At 38.5% G+C, this 23,913-nt stretch overlaps 2 pseudogenes; both read right to left on the reverse strand.

The window, feature by feature from the left end:
• Window positions 1-50: 50 nt before the first annotated feature.
• LOC148733836 (uncharacterized) lies at window positions 51-2,475 on the reverse strand (annotated as a pseudogene).
• Window positions 2,476-11,495: 9,020 nt separating this feature from the next.
• On the reverse strand, window positions 11,496-16,216 carry LOC111318849 (uncharacterized; annotated as a pseudogene).
• Between the last annotated feature and the right edge of the window lie 7,697 nt (window positions 16,217-23,913).

Consider the following 23,913-nt stretch of genomic DNA (forward strand, 5'->3'; position numbering starts at 1 on the left):
CCGTTAATGATTGAATTTCTTTCAGTGTCACCTTCTTACGAGTAAGAAGTTCAGAAATCAGACGGCGACACTTGTCTATTTGATGAAAGAAACGCTGCGATAGACTGGTTGTACCCAGACATAACAAAATCTAAACGCTCAACAATGACGGGTGTTGGCAAATTACAATTTTTAGGTTGGGTCTTGGCAGGTAGGGGCTGGCTGGAAGAGACTCTGCGCTAGCCTCGAAAATTACACCAAGTGACTACATGGGGACCTTCACACTTGTAACACAAATGTTTAAAAGCACAACCTGGATCACAATCCACTCCCTTGTGAAACTTAAAACAGTACCCCTTCGGGGTACTTTGATTATTGGCTTAGAATGTCCCTGACTGATAGGCAAGGTTGGTTTCCTAAAAGAATGTTGAGCCCACATCCACATTTCCCAATGGATGAGACCCCATGGGAATGATGCAGGCTGTGCCTGCCTTAGAAAGCGGAAGTTCTCATCATAAAACTTCCAATTACCACCCCTGGCTGCCAAATCCTGTACAACTTCCCCTTATTTCATGAGGGCGGGGGCCTCATGAGGAAGCCGACTAGTATTAACCCCAACAAAAATATGAAAGCAGCTTAGCCAGGTTTCGATTAACAAGTGCTTCTTAGCCTTGTCGAGAGGCACTAAGCGTAATGAAGGAATTTTGTCCTTGTTAGAATTTGAAATGATTACCTGGTATCTATTCTCCATAACTGGATTAGAAAGTAAAGTCTTAAAATCAAAGCACTCTTTGTTCCAGATCTTGGCACGGAGCTTTTATGGCACCTTAGCATCTATTGGAAGACTTGGTGAAGAGAAAAGCTGAGTGAGTAATTGCGTCTCACCTGACAAAGCTGTTTGCGTGGTGTGCAAGGACCCCTGTACTATACCTCCCACCATGTCCGTAGATGTAATGGAAGCGCTGGACACAGGGGCACCACTGGCTGGTCCTGGTGTGGTGGAATCGAGAGGAAATTCAGATAATCCAGAGGGCGTAGGGGTATGGCTGCTGAAAATACGTCTGATATTGTCTTGGGGAGAAAGGCGTCGAGTTACTTCGTCCGCCACCCGAGTGACCAGCTGTTCCACTAAATCAGGAGGAAGATAGAGAGTTTTTGGCTCCTTGGAAGCTGCAGTTGAATTTGATGGAGACTGGTCAGTGTTGTCGCCAGGGGATGAAATGTGGTTCTCAAGGGTGGGCTGTCAAGCAGCACGCGTGGTCTTTCTTCGGGGATGATCGCCCCCGGCTGCAGGTTCAAGCGCCTCTGCTGAAGGCGTCCGCAAACGTTTGGAGCGTTTTGGAGGCATAATAAGTCTGAAAAAAAAAGAAAGAAGAAAACCACCAGACAATGCCTAAAACTAGGAGATGACAATAACATGGAAATACCAGTAATGAAAAAAAAAAAAAAACTAAAACAAGCGGCAAGGAAAGCAAAATGTCGACGCAGCAGCATCCTTCTTATGCCAAATTAAAACATAACAGGGAAGAGAATGGAAACAATGGATGAATCCATAGAGATGAGGACGAATCCTCTAATAAAACTGGAGAAAGAAACCTCATAAAGCAAAGACAATGGACAATTCCATACGGATGAGAACGAATCCCCTATTAAAAATTTGGAGGACGAATCCTCACACAGCAAAAACAATGGACGAATCCATACATAGAAGGACGAATCCTCTAATGAAAAATGTGGAGGTAAATTCCTCATACTATAAAATAAATGAAAATAAATGAAAAGGACCGTGGAATAATCCCCGGAGCAATAAAATAAGACCATATTAATGTGTAAAAAGCCATGCCTGTACTATTATTGTGAGGTGTGGAAGGTGGGAAAATTCAAAGATGCAAAAAATGTGAAAGAAAAATGTTAAAGCAAGCGCAATGCTCGCAAAATAGCGCCCCTATAGCTACGATATCAATGGTACTGACCCGCTGGATTAACGTGAACGCCATCAGGTAAATAAAAATCTTCCCCCGGCTGAGAAAAGGCGCTATGGAATCAACAAAAAACATTGGGAATGGGAGAAAGGACAACCCCGAGATACTGTTTTAGAATCGCAACACGCTCGAAGAAAGAGGCCGCCCTGTGGTGTGAATGGCCACGTGGAATTACGTGGCAAACACAAACGACGCGAACGTTATATACCTCTAATAAAAGACAAATCAGACTCTCAATCTCAGAGCCAACAATCTCAGGACGCTTATGTACGAGATCGTTGGTTCCAATCTCGAGAATGACAATATCGGGAGCAATCTGTTCAACCACGTGAAGATCGAACAACCGAAGCTTCGTCACAGTGCGTCCGCCAACACCGTGTAACTGAACAGACGCAGTCCCCGGAAGATTAGAATTGCTATGTACCCGAGGGTCAAATTGGGATCTTGCATCGCATGCGAGACGCCTGACAAATGAATGACCCAAAATAAGGACCGATGGAATCCCGGTGGACATGACAATGAGGGATGAAACAAACAAGCAGCAACTGAGGGCCGTACGTGTAAAAGTGATCCGAGTAAATTAAATTAAAACGCGATACGCGATATTCAATAGTTGGGAAATGCAACAATAATAAAAAGTTGGCCAATGTAACCAATTGAAAATACTGGAGAAGAGAAATAACTAAATATCCTTGTTTGACACATGTACAAGATACTTATAACACGAACCTGGTTTAAAGTTCTGACTCTCACGAACCCTTCTAAAAGTTACTGCTCTAGAAACCTTTTTTGGGAGCACAAGAAATCAGCTTCCTTCCAGTATGCCTGAGAGTGTGTGTAAGAGCTTATTTGATCAATTATATAAAGTATTCATGTAAATGGTATTCATTTGTCCAAAAAAAATTTTCCATTGACGAATTATGAACTACACAATGTAAGATATAGGACCAAGAAGAACTCTGTACGTAAGTAATATTTGTATGAATTAAGCACCTTAAAACTTGCAAGACACGTAGACTCACCAGTCCGATAAATTTGCTCGGGCTAATGTCGGTGATGTTGCTAAAATTCAAAAGCCTTTCAAACAAGACAAAACGAAGAATTAAGAAACATTATTACCCTACTAAGTCCCACCACTAAGTGTCAAAAACTTTGAGTTGTGAAACTTACTGAGTAACGGCGATCAGTTCTCATGCCATCTTTACATGTGCAACTTGAGTTCTCCCAAGATCTATACCATAGACTTATTCAACCTTCCCACTGTATTTTTTTAAAAAAATGACTGTCACTCCATATGAATGCATTCCCCGTTGTTTTTTTTAACTTGTAGACCACCTTACTACACCTAAGAATGCTGCATCATTTTCAACAACTCTGCTTAATTCATCTTACTCGAGCAATTTCTTGTTAATAAAGGTTCCTTCTAGATAAGATTAGATTAGAAATGTTGGACTCGGCATTTCATTATCATTAATATCATTAGATTATTGTTAGAGTAAATAACTGTTTAACCTGCAAGACTATTAAATTTTTGCATCCACTTAAAGCCCCATCTGGTATGTATTGAAGCTTGTTTGAGGAAAAAAACCTGAAGCGAACATTTCAAAGTTTATCTACGAAAGTAAATAATGATGATGACGATAATATTAGTAATAACAGCGATAATGATAAGTATGGTAATAGTAACAATAACTTATCATGATGATAACAACTTTATCAAAGCATTTCCACGTAATTACTACGTCGGCCATAAGAAGTCCGTGATTAAGGTATTAAGTGTCCCTTTCTGAGAAAGTGTTTCAGAGGCAAGAACTGATGGCCAACCGATTTGGCTGAAACTTGGCAAAAAACTTGGGTGAGATAAGATATTTCAAAAGCCGCTTTGGGTCACTTCTTGGGCTGTTTGCTCTAGAGCTTGAGGGGAGGTTCCATTTGTGGCCTATGTAATCATTTGTTTCTGTTTGTTTTGATGGTCTTTGTCGAGTTTCTACGCTTACACGCGAGGATCCGCGAAAAATATGGAAAGGAAATTTTGAATTATTTGGGATTGTCTTCGATCTTTGGAGCAAGTCATACTTCTAAAATATGTACTGAGGCTTCGGAAATCTTCCACGAATATTAAAGCGGAAAGAAATCACAGGGAAAGACCTTTTTCTTGTTCGGCTGTGTGCTGTGTGTTTTTGCCAATTTGATAATTCTAAGGTATTCGCATCGGGTTTGACGCACACGAAGTTCGTCTCGCACAAATCAGCGAACTAGGTCCATTGACGGTGTAAAAGGAAACCATTAGGAGAAAAACTGCAGCGTGTTAAGGAGAAAATTCGTGGATTATTAGGAGGATTATGGATAAAGTCAAACACGGAGCCGCCAAAATGCCTTCAAAGGGCGCCAAAATGCTAGTAAAGATTTCGCTTCTGCCTTCGACTCTGCATCCATATAAGAATACAGCTGTCGACGAATTTTTATGATGATATTCTCTGTCCATTTAGTGACAACATTCAGTGGCTATGATTTATCAAAGAAAAGTAAAAGGCAAAGAAGTGGTCTGAAATCTTTAGCTTGATGGACGTTCCTTATGCGGTGAGTTGTTAGTCGAATTTCATAAACTATGCCTCTACGAAGAAAAATTTTTCTTTGGCAAAAAAACCCGCTAATTAGTCAGCACAAAATGGATAGGGGGAGTGTTGGAAGGAAAACAACGTGTTTTTGTAAATATCTCGGGTCGTTCTAGTTTTACTAAGATACTAAAATACAGGATGACTCTCTGTTTAGCAGGAAGTACTTGGTAACATAAGCCACTCGCAGAGTCCTTGAATAGGATCATGCCAATTGTGACAAAAATAGAGAATTGACCGCCAGAAATGAAGGTGGATCATAGAATGTGTCAGAGGTAATCAGGAGACAGGTGAGTGCGACAGGGGAATTATATCAGAACATAGTAAAACCCTCCAACACCTCCACCCTCCCACAAGAAATAATGATGAGTCCCTTACCTATAGCCACAAATCTTAGACTTGATGATTAGGGTTACTGCAATGATAAAAAAGAATTAAAAACAGAAACTCTTATTTTTACTTAAGAGCAATAATGATAAGAGTGATTAACACTAAGTACAGAGAAGCTCGTCTCAAAGGTTGTTCAAATTTGACATTTTTAGCATATGGCGCAGAGAGGTTTGGTTTGACCATATCCAGTTCTCTTAAAGGTGACCGTACAATGATAGCATCACAAGCCGATCTTGATGATTAACCTCTACTAAATTAAGCACATTTTTAGCAGGAATCACCACCTACAAAGTTCAGTTCAAACTATTGAGAAACTACCCTAACTTATATAGATCATCAAAAGAATTTAGGCAGACCTCCTGCTGGCAAATTGCAGAGCTCAATCCCGGAAACTCGGCATTCGGCTTGACCAGATGTTACGGGAATATTTAGTGATTTTTCCCTGTAGAAGTATAAGCATATTAATTCCTTGTTTTCGGAATTTTAGCGTTCACAATTCATGCGAGTTTCTTTCATTGCGATGTTTTAAAAATATAGAAAGCCACAAGTAATTTTGAATACCCAAGTTAAATTGTACAGCCGGCGCCTCGGTACTTTTCTTGTTCAATTCTAGCGGAAAATTTAGTAAATAAAAGTGTTAAGGGTCTTTCTGGCAAAATTAGTTCTCATGGTAGTTGGCAGCTGAGTTTATACTGTCTTGTAATTTTAAATTCCTTTCATACGATAGTTTCCACACCAACCTTGAATAGATAAGCAGAAACTTTTAATTACTTTTCCACTCTTATTTCCTGGGCTGTGCTCCTGCAATTAAGATAGGTATATTCTTCATACCAGGGCTGTGAATTCTCACCTAAGTTCCCTACTTTTAATGGTCGAGAGTTTATTGAACCTGCTCTTTCATTTTCGAACTTGAAATACTTTCATGTAAATCATTTTGCTTCAAAGAGAAGGTTTCCGTTTCTTTGTAATTCTTATTTAAATACTGTCTGTTTAGAATTAAAATACAAACTCTTAAATGGATCCTCCACTGTTTCCGAAAATATCGCTTAAAATGCTCTTTAAGTGTCCAAAAGAAGATTTTTCGGACAGAAAATGTTTCTCTCCCCTTAGATTTTTTGCTTTGGCCTCTCAAAGAAGGCCTTCTAGACCATTTCGAACGTCCCGCAATCGCCCTTTTGATCGGCGCGCAAGGCTCTCTGGGGTGATGACGTAAAATGGTTGCTCGATTCCATTGCCCTCGGTAAAATTGGTAGCAAAATGCCGCATTGCGTTGCGTTTGATTGTAATATTCAAGCTAAAAACAAGGAAAACTACACCAAAATTCGTTTACACAATGTTCCAAATGATGCAGCGATTCGACGAGCCTGGATTCATGCTGTTGGAATGACATCCTTGCCCAAAGACCCACGTCTGTGTTCGAAGCACTTCGAAGAGCATTGTTTTGAAGAGTCTTACCTCATGGATGTAAGATTAATGGAGTCAAGTAATTTGAAGATATCGCTTAAGCCTGGCGCCACTCCAACGCTTTTTTCTCACAAACGTCCAAAAGGTGGACGCGCATCAAGTGTTCAACGTGCGGAGAAGAGAGAACGCGAGAGAAAGCGACTCCAGGCAAGTTGTACTAATTTAAACAATCAAACACAAATACAACTCGCCTCTAATTGAAAACACACAACTTTACCGAAATTCTCCCTTTATAACTAACTTCCATTTCGATAAGGTCGTAGTAGTAGCAAGTATGATAAATATTGTTAGAACTAGACAAAATTTTTGAGAGACATGTTTCGGCATGCCTATGCCATCTTCAGTCAACGAATAACAGAACGTAATTATATAACCGTACAAGTATATAAATAAAATATTTACAGTATGATGTAATACAAAAGCGGGTACTAATTACAACGTGACACCAAACATCAAAGGTGTGAACTAAAACGCTAGAAAAGTGTTATAATGCTGTAATTGTTTGTTAAGTTCAGATTTGATCTTATTTATATAAAAAGCTTCTTCCCAAATTACATAAGAAACGTAAAAATCACAATCAACCACCTCTTAGACCTATTGTACCTTCTATTGGTGCTTATAATTATAATTTAGTTAGGTATTTAAGTTCTCTCCTTGCTCCACTTTTACATAACAAGTATTCGGTCACAGATTCATTCCCTTTTGTTGAAGAGTTCAGGAGTTTCGATCTTAATAACAAGTTCCTCATTTCCTTCTATGTTGAAAGTCTTTTTACCAATATTCCGTTATGGTTTCGTGATAAACCTTAAAATGAGTTGTTTTCACTAACTCCTTTATTTCCTTTATCTTTTTCTCTTCTTTTTCTTCTTTTTCCTCTTTTTCTTCTAAACGCAACAACCTACTGCACCTTCTTATATAGTTCCTTACAATCTTTCTAGAAGATTCTACAGATTTACAACACGACTATTTTTAGTAACATTACATCATATAATTTTCCAGAATTTACGATAAACAACTCGAGTTTCTATAAATAGACGTCACGTATTCCTGTCGAAACCACTAGAACTTTCCCAAAGGACTAATCAATAATGTTCTGGAAATCATAGGATAATCGATAAACGTGCCAAATAACATGTCTTCTGTCCACGTTAAATAAAACTATCGATGTTGTTGTTGATCTTATTTTCAAGCATGACCCTAAATTTTCGATCAAAAAATCCGAACTCAAGAAACTGTTTTCATTCGCTACAGCTGGGACTCATTTTCTTTTTAATGTAAAATGTTATAATCAAGTTGATGGGGTAGCGATGGGTTCTCCGTTAGCAGCCATCCTAGCTAATCTTTTTCTTGGTTTCCACGAGGAAACATGGCCAAATAATTTTAACCATTTGACTCGCCCACTACTTTATAGGCGTTATGTTGACGACACGTTCTGTGTCTTCCACATATAAGAAAATGCTATGTCATTTTTTGATTACATTAATTCACGGCACCATAACATTAAAAATTCACTTTCGAAAAAGAGAATAATGGTAAACTTTCCTTTCCTGATAGATTTATCGACAACTCTTCGAATGATTGTGTTTTTCAGTTTTTCATAAAAAAAACCTACACTTGTCTCCTAACAAATAAGTTGTCTATTTCTTACAATGTACTGTTAATTAGTTACAGTAAGCATGAAATCAACGCACTCACTCGCTTAGGAACAACTCTAGCGGTTGTTGATTATTAGAAAGTGGAGGTAGCGGCAAGAGAAAATCCCTCGACACGTTTCTCCCTTTACAGTAGAAACCAAACAGGTTTTTTTTTTCTTTTTTCAACGTGAAGGCAAAAACCTTACTCTATTTTCGTTATGTTCCAGATTGCTAAGTGTTCAGTCTAATGTAGCTTGTACGTAAGCACGGGAAGTTTAATTTTAAAGGCTTACCTTGACCTAGGAGAGAAAAACAAATCCTTGTGAAAGACTGCTTGGACCTGATGCTTCTGTTTCTTTTGTCTTTTTTTTCTTTTGTGTCATAAATCAAGGCTTAACTCAACGGGGGCGTAAATAATAGTATCCGTTCCGGTCGTCTTCTGCTCACAGCCGTTTCGTTACCAAATGCAGTTGATTTCTACCCATGTTTTAATCGGTTCTTGCCCAAACTGCTGATCGGTTCTTACCCGCCCAAAATATACATTTCTTCGAAATACCTCAGGCTAATGAACAAGCGCGTAAGAAGATGTCAGTTGTTACCCATAACAAGTTAGGATCACTCAAGGGAAAAACCTCTCGGAGCGAATGCTTTTGTTCGTTTTCTCTATCATTTCTTTTTTGCATTACCTCAATTGGTTTGTAACTGACTCACAAAAACATGTTTTCAAATATTAAAACCCACGATAAGGTCAATACTTGCATTCTCATATCGTGAGGTCCGATCATCCAAGTGAGAGTAGTCCGTAAATGGATTGAGGTTTCGACGCGACAATCTCAGCGGAAGTAAATATTTATTGACGGGGATTAACTCAGATGGTGACTTCGAAGTACGAAGATGTCCGAAAAGTCAGCCGTTACCACGGCCAACAATCCTTAGTACCAATCTCACCCGGAAGATCAAACTCACACCATCAAACATGACTCCTGCGTTCAAACCATTTTACTTCTTGTATTCTTCACAGGCTAGTGCGATAAGACAAAAAAATTGAAGTTTTCTCCATGGCCTCTCACTACTTTTGGAGTTATCGTTGACGCTGGCCTAATATTCACACTTGGTGAGTTGATGCCCGTTAAACATGGGAGATCAGTACTTCATGATCTATCGAAGAATAGAAATATTGCAATAAAGTTCGGATACAACGTGCGCTGACATTTATTAGATGGGCGGCTCTGTCAAAGTCTATAGCATGGAAATGAGCTAAAGCCGTCTCGCCATCTGCCAATGTCTAGCTTTTTTTCGTTCACTGAAAGGGAATTTCGGAAAAAGGGAGCAGTCTAGTAGCAGCAAAAGAACAAAACAAAGGTTTGGAAATATGCCAAGCACCGTAACTTGTATTATTATGACGGATGCAAAGACGAAAATCCTCAAAGGGGAAACGAAATTGAGAGTCTGAGTTTTAATTTAATTTATTGCATTTCACTACAATTACATGGGAAAAAAAACAAAACAAAAGAACACACAATAATAACAAATTGGACTACATAACAAGGCAGTGGGGAAGGTTAGAAGAGAACTGACGAACCATACGTGCTAATCAACCCATTATGAAGAAAATATACGAATATATAAAACGCATCAAGGTATGTAACTAGCTAGCTTCTAACTACCTAACTGAGTAATTGAACTAACTAACTAACAACCTTACTAAGTGCTGGTTTAACCCAGGTGGTACAGGGGTGATTAGGGTCGAAACCCTATCGTTATAAAAAAAGTGCATAGTATCTTAAAAGAAGAAACACTACTTTTGGCCGTCTTCAATGCATCAGGCAGATTGTTCCATAGACACAATCATATTAAAAAATGTTCGCTTAAAAAGTTCCGTTCTGAATCTATTAATTTTAGTTTATTACTTGCATGTGATCTTAATCTCTCATCTGAACAAAATTCAAAATACGAATTAAGTGAAGAGTTAAAATGCCCGCACTTCAGTTTATAAAAGTTGAAAGATCATTGACTTCTCTGCGGTAAACCAGTGGTAGCAGGTTGACACGTTTTAGGCGTTCATTATAGCTAAAATCGTGTAACAAGCCGAGTTGCACATCGTTGCACCCCTTTTAAAGGTTTTCACGCTTAGATAGATCGCAACCTTACTTATGGTAATAAAAATCAAACACAACTAACACTCGTATAGCATATATAGTTCGTGTTTAAAAACAAAACAGAGCTGGGGAGAAACACGAGACGTAGTCGAGTGCTTCTCCATACATTTATTTTGTGCTCAAGCCACTTCCTGCGTGCTTTTTAACAGAACAGAGCACAGTCAAGGCTTTTCTATTCGATAATTTACGCTTGTACGTAGAGTTTTAAAAGTTGATCACAACTGATTCAAACGCATTGCCAATTTTTAAGATGTTTTTGTTTCTTCGTGTTACTTAGTAGATATTTTCCCTTAAAAAAATTCACAAACATGAGGCACAGAAATGTTATATTGTAATTAGCAAACCAAAAGAACCTTCCTTATGAGAAAAAAGATCCATTTTCAAACCCCAGGTGACTTAGTTTCAGGAAATTTTTAAGTTACCAAAATGTGATGTTTATCGATCAAAAAAATCCAATCATCCATCACCACACATTGAGCGGGTTTCCACTGGAATCTGTACCTCACCATCCTTACTTTGGAATTGAATTGTCTTCTAATCTGAATTGGAGCTTCCATATAGAGAATATTACAGGGAAGGCTAACCTGTCCCTTGGTTTCATCAGACGTAATCTTTATTCCTGTCCAGAAAGTGTTAAAGGTCAGCTATATCTCACCCTCGTCCGCCCATGTCTAGAATACGCCTGCAGTGTGTGGGATCCACATACTCAAAAACACTGTCAAGATATTGAAGGAGTTCAGCGGCGAGCCGTCAGATCCGTGAAAAACTGCTATGTGCGCAAACCCGGTACAGTTACAAACCTCATGAACGATCTGAACTGGCACTCATTTGAACTGAGATGCAAAATTGCGGGACTTACTACCATTATATATGGACATTATATATGGTCCTTGTATACCTAGCACGTTATTGAACAATTTTATGTCCCATTGTAAAAAGAATAACATAATAACAATTTTTCCACTATAGAAATAGTTCTTCGACCTTAACGAAAGCGGCATCCTGGTAGCTTGAAGGTCCTCATCGAGCAATGTTCAGACCTGTTCCTGCCTATAATATACAATTCCAGTAACAGATGAGCTTCCTATTCAGTGGAGGAAAGGAAGGTAATGCGTCTAAAGATTCATTCTAAAGAGCGCGATAATACTTTATCAACTCTTTTTAATGGGTAAAGCTAACCTATCCCTCGAGGATTAAAAAGTGAAAACAAGTAGTCATTGAATACGTTTATCACTACAAAATATCACAATATAGCAGTAACAATTAAAGTGCTTAGTCATTGATAACTAAGAATCGTTCCTCTGTCAGTGGTTGGGCGAGCATTAAGTTTTTCTGTCTACTCCGTTGACCTTCAACTGGGCAGAGGGAAATATTTCTCCATGCAGACTTCAGGTGGAAGAGGCCTTTAACTGTTAAAATGGAGATATATCGGAAAAATTATATCAATAATGATGGATAATCGACTGGTCAGTATTCCAAAGTTTTCATGTTTTTTGGCTTCCTGAATGTACCAATCCGTTCAAAAAGATACTGCATGATGGACGAATTTGATTATAGAAATGTCTGGCTATATGAATGTGACTGGAACAAAAATTAACGCTGCTATGCTAGCGAACATAAACAAGTAGTTAAAAGAAATAGGAAAACTAAAAATAAAAATAAAAATAAAACAACAACAATAACAATTAATGAAAAAAAGTAACGTCTACCACACCTTAGGACTACGATGGGTAGGTTAAAACCCCATTATTCATTGGAAATAAAAGAATGATTACGGAGCGAAGTAACAAAGAGCTAAGGGATTTTTAAAAATAAAACCTTACCCAGGGCTGTGAACAACACGGCGCTGTTCAGAACTACGAACAGGATATTCACAAAAATGGAATTGTTTCCTTCTTGATTCTGCTTGATGGTGGGCTTGGAATGAACTGCACCGAGGCAAACGGTGAAGAATATTATCCAAAGCACAAAGGTTTGAAGTCCATCTTCAAATTTGCTTTTTATGGGTCGAAAAAGAGTGTAAGAAATTCCTGATGCACTTGATGCAATTACGGCGAAGCCAATCTGAGAATGGCTTTAGAAACCAAACAACAGGATGACTGAAATGAGGGTCGGTTTGCGGTACATCTCAACTATCTCCCAGTACCAATATTTCTCTTTACACTTTTCAAAGAACACTTGAAACCCAAAAGCAATTTCTTTATCAGTGCGAGACTCGCGGTATTTGTAAATGGGAAACAAAAGCAAGAGAGGAAAAATGACAGGGTATACTGCAAATACTGCTGCAATAAGCCAAAACACGTTATGTCGAGTGGTGAAGCACCGGAGGGAATAATCAGCTTTTAGGAGAGATATGCAATCGCGATCGTCATAGGTAAAGCACACATTCACACAGACTCCAAGCAGGGGTAGGATGTTTATGATTTTCTTACTTGTCATTGGGTAAGACAACAGAAGAAATAGGAAGATGTTCCGATAACATGACTTCTTAATGGCTGATATTTTCTGCAGCTTTTGGCTTATCAAGATATCCATGCTGTTGATGTAAAGTTCCTTTAAGAATATATACAGTAGCATCAAACAAACAACTGTAACGTTAATGGCAATGGCTACAACAAACTGGATAAATGGGTCCACTCGAAGTTGGGGATATATGCAGCTTAATGGTGCAAACTGTAATATGTTTCCTTCAAGAAACTTCAGGTATTTTTCCATGGAGACAAGTACCACAGGCCACTGGACCCGTGCCAATGCCGAATAAATACCGGCAACCACTTGATAAAATCCAATCACGATCTTGGCACAAGACATGATAGCATCTGCAACGGTACGATTGTCTTGGGTACGTTTTGAGTCTCCCCAAAGAACCAACGCAAACAGAAGAACAAAGACGACAACAATTATCGTACACGAGATGATTGTGATTAACATATTTGGACATTGCAAGCAGCTGTTAAATCGGAAGTGGTGGTTGTAGGAGCAGATTGCACAGAGAGTACCTCGATATCCTGTGTTACAAGATGAGTTGATTTCGCCTTTGCACGAGTCAGGATAGGGGAAATTGAGGGACTTTAATAACAGTCCTTCAAATGTAATAAGGCTCTTGTCGTATTCAGGTGTGGCGATGTAAGTGTTGGCCACAAAACTGGAGTAATTTTCCATTACATCCGTGTTGTTCCACTTCCAAAAGTAACCCAGGTCCAATATCGCTGTGTCGTTTTTACAGTTCATTCCATGATCTGGACAGAGCGTACAAGGGCCGAAACGATCCAAGCGGTAGAAATTATGAAGACCTCTGCAAGCACGGTAACCAGCCGTCTGATTAGTTTGGGTTCCTATAGGGAAGAAAGAAAATGCACCATGCATCAAATTAACTAGGATTTAGGTTTTTGGTAATATAGCCGGAAGAAGGCAATCCTCTGCATCATGTAGACCGATCTTCGATTTGAGTGTAACTAGTTCAAGTAGCCAAAGGGCTTAGGGTCCACTCTACTGTTTTTTCGAAAATCTATAGGTATTTACACGTTGTCGAGGTAATTAAAAAAATTCCCCCCCAAAATATTAGGAAAGAATTAAAACGAGGAGAATGAAGGAAACATAAATTAAAATGTCAAAAGTGACTTTCAAGACAGACGTTTTGCCTTAACCCTGTACACGCTAACATCAATATGCCTTTTCTCCATACTGTTCTCCTTGCATTTCCTAAGGTGCTGACTAGGAGAATTTGCTTAACAATCAAGAGTTTCTTCAGTTGGCGATTATTTCCTTTATTCTCCTGACTTTAATGAATGAATGATTCAGGGCTGATATTGTGAGGAGAAATTAGATACTTGTCACTCTCAGGGATCAAGGGTGAAACTGCCGGGTCATTGGTCAGTGGCCAGCACTTGCTGGAACACCTGATAAAGTTAGCTTTTCCCGTCACAGGAAACGCAATACTGTTTTGGTGTGCATTTGCGTGTCCGTTATGCACTGGTCGCGGGAATGAATTTCCTGAGGAAAACCCCGATGAGGTTTGGGTATCAAAAGCTCCAAAGAAACCAATGCCTTTAATTTGTTGAATTAAAGGGACAGAGATACAATAAATATATGAAGTTCATATATTTTTGAACTGCGGTATTAGATGCGTATGATGGACGATCTTCGCAGTAGAAAGCGCTATTTAGGCAATAGCGAATAACAGACCTGAAAAAAAAATAAAATCAGGCCTGTACGGGATTCGAACCACTGACCTCTGCGATACTAGAGCAGCGCTCTACCAATTGAGCTAACAAGCCAATTGAGAGCAGGCCGTTAATCAGCTTAACGGACTGCTCTCAGTTGGCTTGTTAGCTCAATTGGTAGAGCGCTGCACTAGTATCGCAGAGGTCAGTGGTTCGAATCCCGTACAGGCCTGATTTTTTTTTCAGGTCTGTTTTTCGCTATTGCCTAAATAGCGCTATCTACTGCGAAGATCGTCCATCATACGCATAAAGGGACAGAACTGTACTATCTACTTAAATTTTTGTAACGGCGCATCTTTCATACTCATCAGCGATATTACTAATCGCCCATTTGTAAACCTTGGTATGATCCTCACCATATGGACATGCAAGACAATCAGTGGGAGATTTTCCTGGATGACGCGATTCTGGAACATAAGTACCCGTGCTACAATTCTTACATCTTCCTTGACTGACCCATTTCATCTTGATAAAAGCCACCTGAAGTTAATTAAAAGAAACTTTATGATGAGAATGTCCTTTTGAATGCAAATTCTTCCCTAAACTAGATTTGGACTGGTTGGTAATCGATGAAATCTATATATCGAAGGTCATACTGGCTACATCTAAGATTTTAAGGGGTCAAACGCAATATCTACCGCTTCCTGGAACTTCTCAAATTACACAAAGCAACTTTTGAAGCAGGAAGGAGACTCCGCTTAATTTATCTCCAGTCTGGGGATGAGGAGATCGCTAATTACTGCTTTCTAAGATGTTTCATATGAACAGTCTACTGATTCAAGAGCGAACGTCCTTTCTAATTCTACAGGAATTTATACATTTTGTAGTTTTACAAATATTTTGTCGCGCGAACCTATATTTCGATTTAAGAGCAACTCATTATTTGTGTTTTAAAGAAATTAATATAATTTCTTAACTTTGTAACGAAAGTTAAATTAATATTAACATTGCTGAGTTCAATTTTTTGTATGTATGTATGTATACATGTATGTATGTATGTATGTATGTATGTATTTACGATATTTAAACAGGCCAACCTAGTTCAGCTTGAAGATGGTTTAAATGGGGGCCTGTGCATCCCACCATCCCACCCCAGGGAAGGACACCCATCAAATAGTAATCTCGTCTGTGAGAAATTAACGTCTCCTGCCCCAGTCCTGCAGGAGACGGGACCTCCATTTATTCGTCTCTATCAGAGAAGACTAGAATATCTAACCATTTCTTGATGTTATAGAAAGGTAGTTAATTCTACTCGAGTATTTTAAGGCCTTGAGTGTTGGTCCGGCCGGGGCTCGAACCCTCGACCTCCCGCACAACATTCCAGGGCATTATCTATTGGGCTAACTGGGCGGCGGAATGAGCAACTCAAAATTTCTATTTCTTAACTTGTGTCATTCTTACAGAGACTAGTACTTAATATTGACTCTCGCTAAACAGGTTATAGCGAAACTTGCTGGACGGGGTTTATGCTCATTACCTGCCCCCCCCCCCCCCCCCCCCCAGACTTTGTCTTAATATCAAACAATTGGCAATCACGTCATACTGCTTCATCATTTGTCGATTGATTTAACTAATTTTTATATCCACAGATGAATTAAAAAAAAAAGATAAACAAGTATCACCTGCTGGACATGTTCTGCATGTGCCACTGCTATAGGTACCAGCCACGCAAAAGGAGCAGTTCCTACAGCAGTCCTCACATTCGAACCACCATTTATTAGCATGACAATAGTCACATGTGAAGCCCGAATGCTCAAGAGACGCTACAACTTATCCACTCGCTGCGGCTTTGCTGGTCAGAATTGTAAAGAACGATTCAGATGGGGCACAAATGCTTTTGAAAAAAAAACCGACATTTCTGGATCAGTGCTCATACAAAATGCATAAGAAAGGTACCAATTTAAATTCAAAAAATTAATTTCCCTGGTCAAGGAAATACACATTTCCTTCTTCCAGTGCATACAACATCCCGTAATAATCTTCATGTCATGAATGTTGGTCGGACACTTTAGGGAACCGAATGAACCAACGACAAAGACAGAAATAAGGAGGATTTTTTTCAAGAGGTTGACACAAACTTAGGAACTCCTGGAGCACAAATTTCCTATTATATAGAATTCACATAAAAAAGTTCGCTTCCATAGAGCCCGAACCGCCTGACAATCCTCAAAGAGGGTCTCAATGGGGTTAACCGTCAGCCATCAAATGTCCAAACTTTTAACCCTCAACTGTCAAAAACGCAGTACTTTTAACGTCAACCGTCAAATAAGCAAGCCATTGTCAGCCGTCAAATGTCTAAGAGATCCTCAATTAAGAACTAAACACTTGTCTTAATTGGAGTCAAGTTCTGTTGTTTATAAATAAAAGTTCTGGTACATCGTAAAAATACTTCCTGGAAAGTCCTTTAACTTCTAGTCATGAGTAAAACTGGTGAGCGACATAACTCACTTCGGGTGTGAAAACACTTCGGGTGTCGTCAAACGTTAGTCATTTATCGATAAAAGGTGTTATAAATTAACAGCCCTTTACAAACGCGTCATTATAAAAAATTACAGCCAAATTCGTTCGTCCTGTTCCCTTTATAAACGACATTTCAAAAAATAAACGTCAACTGTCCACCCCCCTCTACCATTAGACCCTCCTTCCCTCCTTGAGGGAGTTTTGTCTTTTAGTAGTTGAGTCATCCATAACAACCCTCATAGGGACCACATAAGCGCAAAGTCTTAGTTTGCCCTGCTTCTTGAGAAGGTCATAGCGTGCGTTATATTAGCTACAAACCTAAACGGAAACTAGTATGAAAGACCGTCACCACTTCATTCCTTTAATCAGACAAGACCATTTGCAGTATAACTGCACCATAACAGTTACTTGCATACGAGCAGTGTAGTTTCCTGGAATAAATCCCTCAAGAATTTTGCATGAAACTGCGCTGGAAGCAAAATTAACTTGTTTTTTCAAAGTTGGAATGGATAAAATTTTGATGAATAATAATTGTTATTTAGTCATTGACCTACGTATTTTTAGAGGAAAGAATCTTTGTGATTTAAGTCTCCCGGCTAGCTTGATGGATAGAGCCTGAACTTTTGTGCGGGAGGCCGAGGGTTCGAGCCCCGGCCGGATCAACACTCAGGGTTTGAAATAACTGAGAAGAATTTGCTAATTTTCTATAACATCAAGAAATGGTTAGATATTCTGGTCTTCTCGGACAGAGACGAATAAATGGAGGTCCGTCTCCTGCAGGGTTGGGGTAAGAGACGTTAATTTCCCACGCACGAGATTACTGTGTGATGGATGTCCTGCCCTGGGGTGAGATGGGTGGGAGGGTGGACTAGCACGTATCGTTCGTATGTTCCTTTCTAGTCCTTCCCCACTGCAAAAAATGAATGCGGCGAAAATGGAGTAAATTAAGTTGGTAAATTAAATTAGATTAAGTCGAATCTATGAACACCATAATACTCGTTCAATGTTTTTTTTTACCACGTTGCAGGACTTACACTTAAAACTGCCCTAACACAAGCCTCGATACCTGCCTATAATATTCATCTCAAATAATTTAAGACATAGGACACTGAAGGCGTTCCCTAAGAACATATTGAGAAAGCCATAAAAAATAATATTTCTTGAAAAAGTAACCAATAAATTCATGAAATGAAAAACTGAAAAATACACCAAAGACATAAACGTACGTACATACACACACACACACACACACACACACACACACACACACACACGCACACACACAAATCCACTCACAGTTTCTGGGCAACGAGTCGATTTTAAATCGTCACGATTTATAAGTCACTCGATAAACGATTTAAAGCGAGACTCGTTTTTTTGTGAATAGAAACGAGACTCGTTTATAGAAACGAGACTCGTTTGTAGAAACGAGACTCGTTTGTAGAAACGAGACTCGTTTTTAGAAACGAGACTCGTTTGACAAAACGAGAGTAGTTTTGCGAAAGAAGGCTCGTGTGCCAAACTTTGCTCTTTGCGCATGCGCAGAGTATAGTTTTTTTTCCAGGGTAAAGTTTTAGGTTCAAGATAAGCTGGGATTTTGCTGCAATATGTTAAGGTAATCTCTATTTTCTTTTTCTTGGGATTACAAAGTGCAGGGAAGGCCTAAACCGATATTTTTATAGAGCTTCTTGCATAAATTTCAGCAGATAAAGTAGCACTGGATATTTGTGTCGAATTAAGTTCAAAGGTTGAATCAGATCCTATCCCATTACTAAGGTTACTTCATTTTTCCACAACAAGAGGGAAACCAGAAATTAAAACCATGAAAGATGTACATTTTGATAAATAAAAATTAAATGCTGAAACTTCATATTCATTATGCAAGGAATATTTCATCATATTTTGCTGTTTTAGACTTTTTTTCCCTTCAAGCAGACGCATAGCTGCTTGAACTTGGGCTTTCTCTATCGCACATCTGGAGTTATCTTTAGGAGACTGCCCTATTGCCATTTGTGCTGTCGTTACGCAATTTTGTCATTTTCAATCATGGATAAGTCTACTTGTTTTTATTTTTGCCTGCTAGAGTGTAATGAATGTTGTTATGGTACTAGACAATTTTCAAAAAAATATATTACTATATAGCAGTAGGTTCTTACAGATGACAAAGGTTCAAATTGAAAAACAAAAAAACCCGAATTTATTTCGGGCGTTTCCTTCGGAAAGCCCGAGTAATTTATGAAAACTGTATTCATAGAATACATGATCTAAAAGTACATGATCATTTCTTTCTTAAAATGAATTTTTTCGTCGTAAACTATCTTTTATCTCAGGGATCTCATCAAAATAAACGCAAATCAAAATGACAAATCTAATTCGCTATGAAAAATGCTCTGACATGTTTATGTTTAGGAAAATTTTCTAGATTATTACAGAGATGAGATTGCTTCGGTAAGGATATTTTTAGAAAGAGAGCTTTGATTTAGTGATTGTTTGTGAATTTTTAAGAAACAGATAACGAGATTAACAATTATACACTTAGCAGCCGCCATCCTGGGGATCGACCCTGGGGTCATACGGGGGAATAGACTTTCGTCGCCAATTTTGCATTGAAGTGCATTTGCACCTCCGAGACGAGACACATGGGAAAACACCCACTGGATTTTTACCATTGCCGCCATCTTGAGAATAAAAGATCCTTACCATGGTGACTGGCTATTACCATTGATACCTACAGATGTAAAAAAACTACTACTACTACTACTTTTTCCAGTTAGTCGCCGGCAAAAAGCCACATAGGATGTTTTTAACTTTGAGCCCTGTCTAGCCCTGTATAGTAAACACAAGTTGAAGTAAGTTTTAGTTTGTGGCAAATAACATTCTTTTGGAGCTTTACATTGTTTGAGTTAGTAGAGCATACTTCTTTGTCCCCAGGGGAAGGGCATTGGTAGCTTTATATTGAACAATGTTATTGTTGGTTAGGGGGCTTAGGAAATTCCTTTGCAAATGCCCAGGGGTTCCCCGGGGTCACCCTCTCCCCCCCTGGGACGGCCGCTGATAAGTGCATAATGACCATGATGACTGAAACAAAAATTTTTGTTATCAGTTGCATATAATTATAGTTCGTTGACCTCTTTGCCTCTGAAAAATGTTGTCAAATAATACCATCTGGCCCGATTACAGTCGACTAATACATATTGGAAAACTTTATATCATTTATTCTCATCACATTTACAAAGATAACTTTTTGACAGGTATTAAAAGAAAAGTTAAGGCTATTTCAATATAGAAGACATTGCATGATAATTTTTGCACTTATTAATAACTTCATCTACACTTTAACTAGGTTTTTCGTTTCCTTCTTGCTGAGATTCATTATTTTTCTTCTTTCTTCTCTTTCGGGTCTTCTTTTTCTTCATTTCTAGTTCTGTGAGGATAGTAAGAAGAAATTGTTGTCGTCAGTTGTTTATAGGTTTTTGGTCATGCGGGATTGGCCTGAATTTCCCATTTTGGAATGCTTTGAGCAAATTAGAAAACTGGAGAAATTCTTCAGCCATGAAACTTAATGAATTTTGTTTGGTAAATCTTACCCTCACTTAAAGTTTTCCTCTCCTCAATATCATGTCTTTGCCCTCCCATGTCCTTGTCATCTTTAAAGTTAAAGAGAAAGGCCTTGATTTTTTTTTCTTCTTGCAGTTGGCAGTTAAATTTGTATTATGCATGAGTCTATAAAAACATAACTTTATAAAGGTGATTTCTTGTTACTTTATGTAAAGTTTGCTACGTTTAGAAGTACAGAAACAAATTTGTTTACAGCTTCATTTTTTCATTTTTAATTTTTTAAAATTCTGTAAAGAAAATTTTTCCACTTACCAGGAATAGTGGAATCAAGGGATTTATCAGTATCGGGCTTCATACACGAGTAAGTCCCTTTAGAACTTCTGCAATAGAACCTTCTGCTATCACATCACACTCTACACACAGTTCCCGCAAGCCAGCATCCTGGAAGCGTTTGCCAGTGTTGGACAACATGGTGCATGCTGTGTGGAATACTTCCATTTTCATAACCATATCTTTCAATTTTGCGCTTTGTTTCCATTGTCCCTCGCTTGCCTTTGCATACAGTGTTAAGTCAATGACGAAGCCGATGCTCTTTAAGTTGAGCGTGTTCTTTACCTTGAGAGACTGCACTAGAACCTTGTGAACGGTAGCCATGTCATTAGCAGGCACATCGATACTCGGGAGATACCTGTTGACAGCCAGTGAGACAGTTGATCCTCATTAAGGACAGAAATGTTAAATCCATCCTAGCCACTGGCTTTTTGGTTCCCGCACCAGAAAGGGTCTCCTCCAATCTATCTATAATACCCCACGGGAGTGTTGCTTTGATATATGGCTTGAAAGTTTCAGGCAAAGGACCGATCTCATGCCCCAATCGGTGTGGCATCTGGATAAGTTGAACATTGTTCGGTATACGGTAACAGTATTTGCTTGGGTGGTTTTTGTAATCCTGCCGTAACTCCTTAAATAATGTCCTGGCCAAAAGAGGTAACAAGGCGCCGCACGCGATCAGAATATTCCGCCGAGATGTGTGTGTGTTGCTAGTTTAGAGTATAGAAACGCATCTAGTTCTTCTGAAAGTTTGACTGCACTATCACATAGCTCGGTAGGTTTCGGAGGCCAGGACATCTTACTAATATTTGGGTGAAGTGCATCACAGAAGTACAGGGCAGCTTAAGATTCATATATAAATATGAAAGGAAACCCTCTGTATTAACATCTGAAGTTTCTTCTCGGATTACCCTAGACGTGGGTGTGGATTTTCAGAACGGTTTACTTTTAAGTGTAAGCAGATTGTGAAAGTGTGGCCTGAGAAAGGCTTTGAATGGCGACGCACCTCATTTCTGTGTTTTCAAACATACAACCTTTTTTCGCGATTTTCTTTACATATCAAGAAAAACATCTCGATTTCTCCTTTGATGCTGATCACAAACTTTTTCTTTTTTTAAATTTGTTATTTCATGCTATTCTGACATCTTACTTTTCTTCATTTACATATCCGCTCGCTTGCACCGGCTCTACAATTTCTTCTTTTCTACTTTTTATTCCAAACAAGTTAATGAAATGACTTATATCTACTTGTACGTCTTTGGCAGGAACAACAGTAATCCATCGTTTCATGAAAAACATTTTCCCGTCATTGCTTTATGCAGTGGCTTTGGTTGGATGTTTTCCACGCATCGAGTGGCAGTTTGGGAGTTTACAATGGAAAACTTTAATTAAGGCAAAAAAAAAAAAAAACTGTTAAAACATCGATCGATCGATCCCTTCAGAAAAACACACTTTCTGTGTTGAGTCCATCACTTTTTCAATCAACCAATAAAAAAAATTCAATTGCCGTATTCTGATTCTTGTTCGCAAGAAAGTTGAGAAATCTCCAATTAAATCCATATATAATTAAACTATACCCGTGTGTTTTGAAAGGTAGAAACCAAAGAATTTGCTACAATAATATTTCTTTTGATTGGAAATTATTGAATCAAGGTACTACTCAAGGTAGCGTAAGCGGACCCTATCTATTCCATATTTTTATAAATGATCTAGAGATCTATTTAGATACCCTGCCAGTGTTATTCTAGTATGCTGCTGTTTCAAATATCATTGCTCCTGTTTACAATTTAAAGACATGTCTGAGACATTGGTCAAACATTTCTTAGAGTGGATAGAAAAGAATGGAATGTTCTGTAACCCTAGCAAATGTAAGGAGCTTACAGTCCTAGAAAGGCAATCATGAATTGTACCCTCCTGTATTAGGGATCCCTAGTTGTACTTATGTGAGCATTCTAGGTGTCACCTTTCAGAGTGACTGTAGGTTCAATACACATGTTAAATGCCTCTATGTCCTTAGATCTCTACGTAAAGAGGGGTATAAGCAGGTAGAAATAGACTTTCTTTTCGATTCCTTAGTACTTCCCCGATTTCACGTATGCCCATATGGAGCATCAGACTCCGACCTCACCCCAGTACAATGTTTTTTTCGATCCTTGTTGGAAAATGAATTTTATTACAAGAAATCACAATGTACGATCAATTTTACAGAAGCAGTAGTATTTTTAAAAAGGTTTCTAAGGCCGCCAATCATCCCTGTCGCTTTTTATTCCGCTTGTAAAGGCCTGCAGATACAATCTACGGACTAGGTCTGGCACCAGAACAAGCATCAAAAGAAAACGTTTTAAAAATACATTCGTTGGTCGTTTAACTTTTAGACATAACCTATATGACAATTTCTAACTGTAATCAGGTGGTAAATTTAATTTTGTGGAATTATTAACCTTTTAACTCATTTAACTCAAATTGCTTGTAACACTAGGATTGTATTTTTCTGTTTTGAATCAATAGAGACCATTATTATTATTATTATTATTATTATTATTATTCATTATTAAGCACACTTATTTAAGGTTACTTCCTACCTTCAGAGGCTGATTTTTTTTTTTGACTAGATTGAAGTTACACTTTTTAACTAGCGTTTGCAAAAGGAAAAAAAATTAAAAATCTCAAAAAGTGTCCGACTTATTTAAAAAAAACGTATTTTGGAATAAAAGTTAATAAATCAGGAAGGTGTCATAATCTCGTAAATGGGCGAACCCCCCGGGGAAATATTCGAATATTCGGAGGAATATTACATCGCGCCCTTGACAAATTTCACACGTGGAAGTAATCGGCTCGTAGAAAGTCTTTTCTCGTGGATATAACACAAAACTTAAAATTAGAGAAGAGTCCTTGGGTAAAGAAAAAGAAAAAAAAGGGTTCTGTCCTGGTGTACCGGTTCACAAGGGAATTACCATTGTTCTCTCTTTGTTTAGGAGTCATCGGTTAGCTATTGTGTATTGTTTGGTCTTTTGTATTGGCTCTTGTGAACCGGTACACGAGGACAGAACCAAAAAAAGGTCCAAAGAAGAGAGAAATGGCAGCATTTTGTAAAAACAAAACAAAACAAAACAAAACAA

The sequence above is a fragment of the Stylophora pistillata genome, chromosome 4 (assembly GCF_964205215.1).
Source record: "Stylophora pistillata chromosome 4, jaStyPist1.2, whole genome shotgun sequence".
Taxonomy (NCBI): Eukaryota; Metazoa; Cnidaria; class Anthozoa; order Scleractinia; family Pocilloporidae; genus Stylophora; species Stylophora pistillata.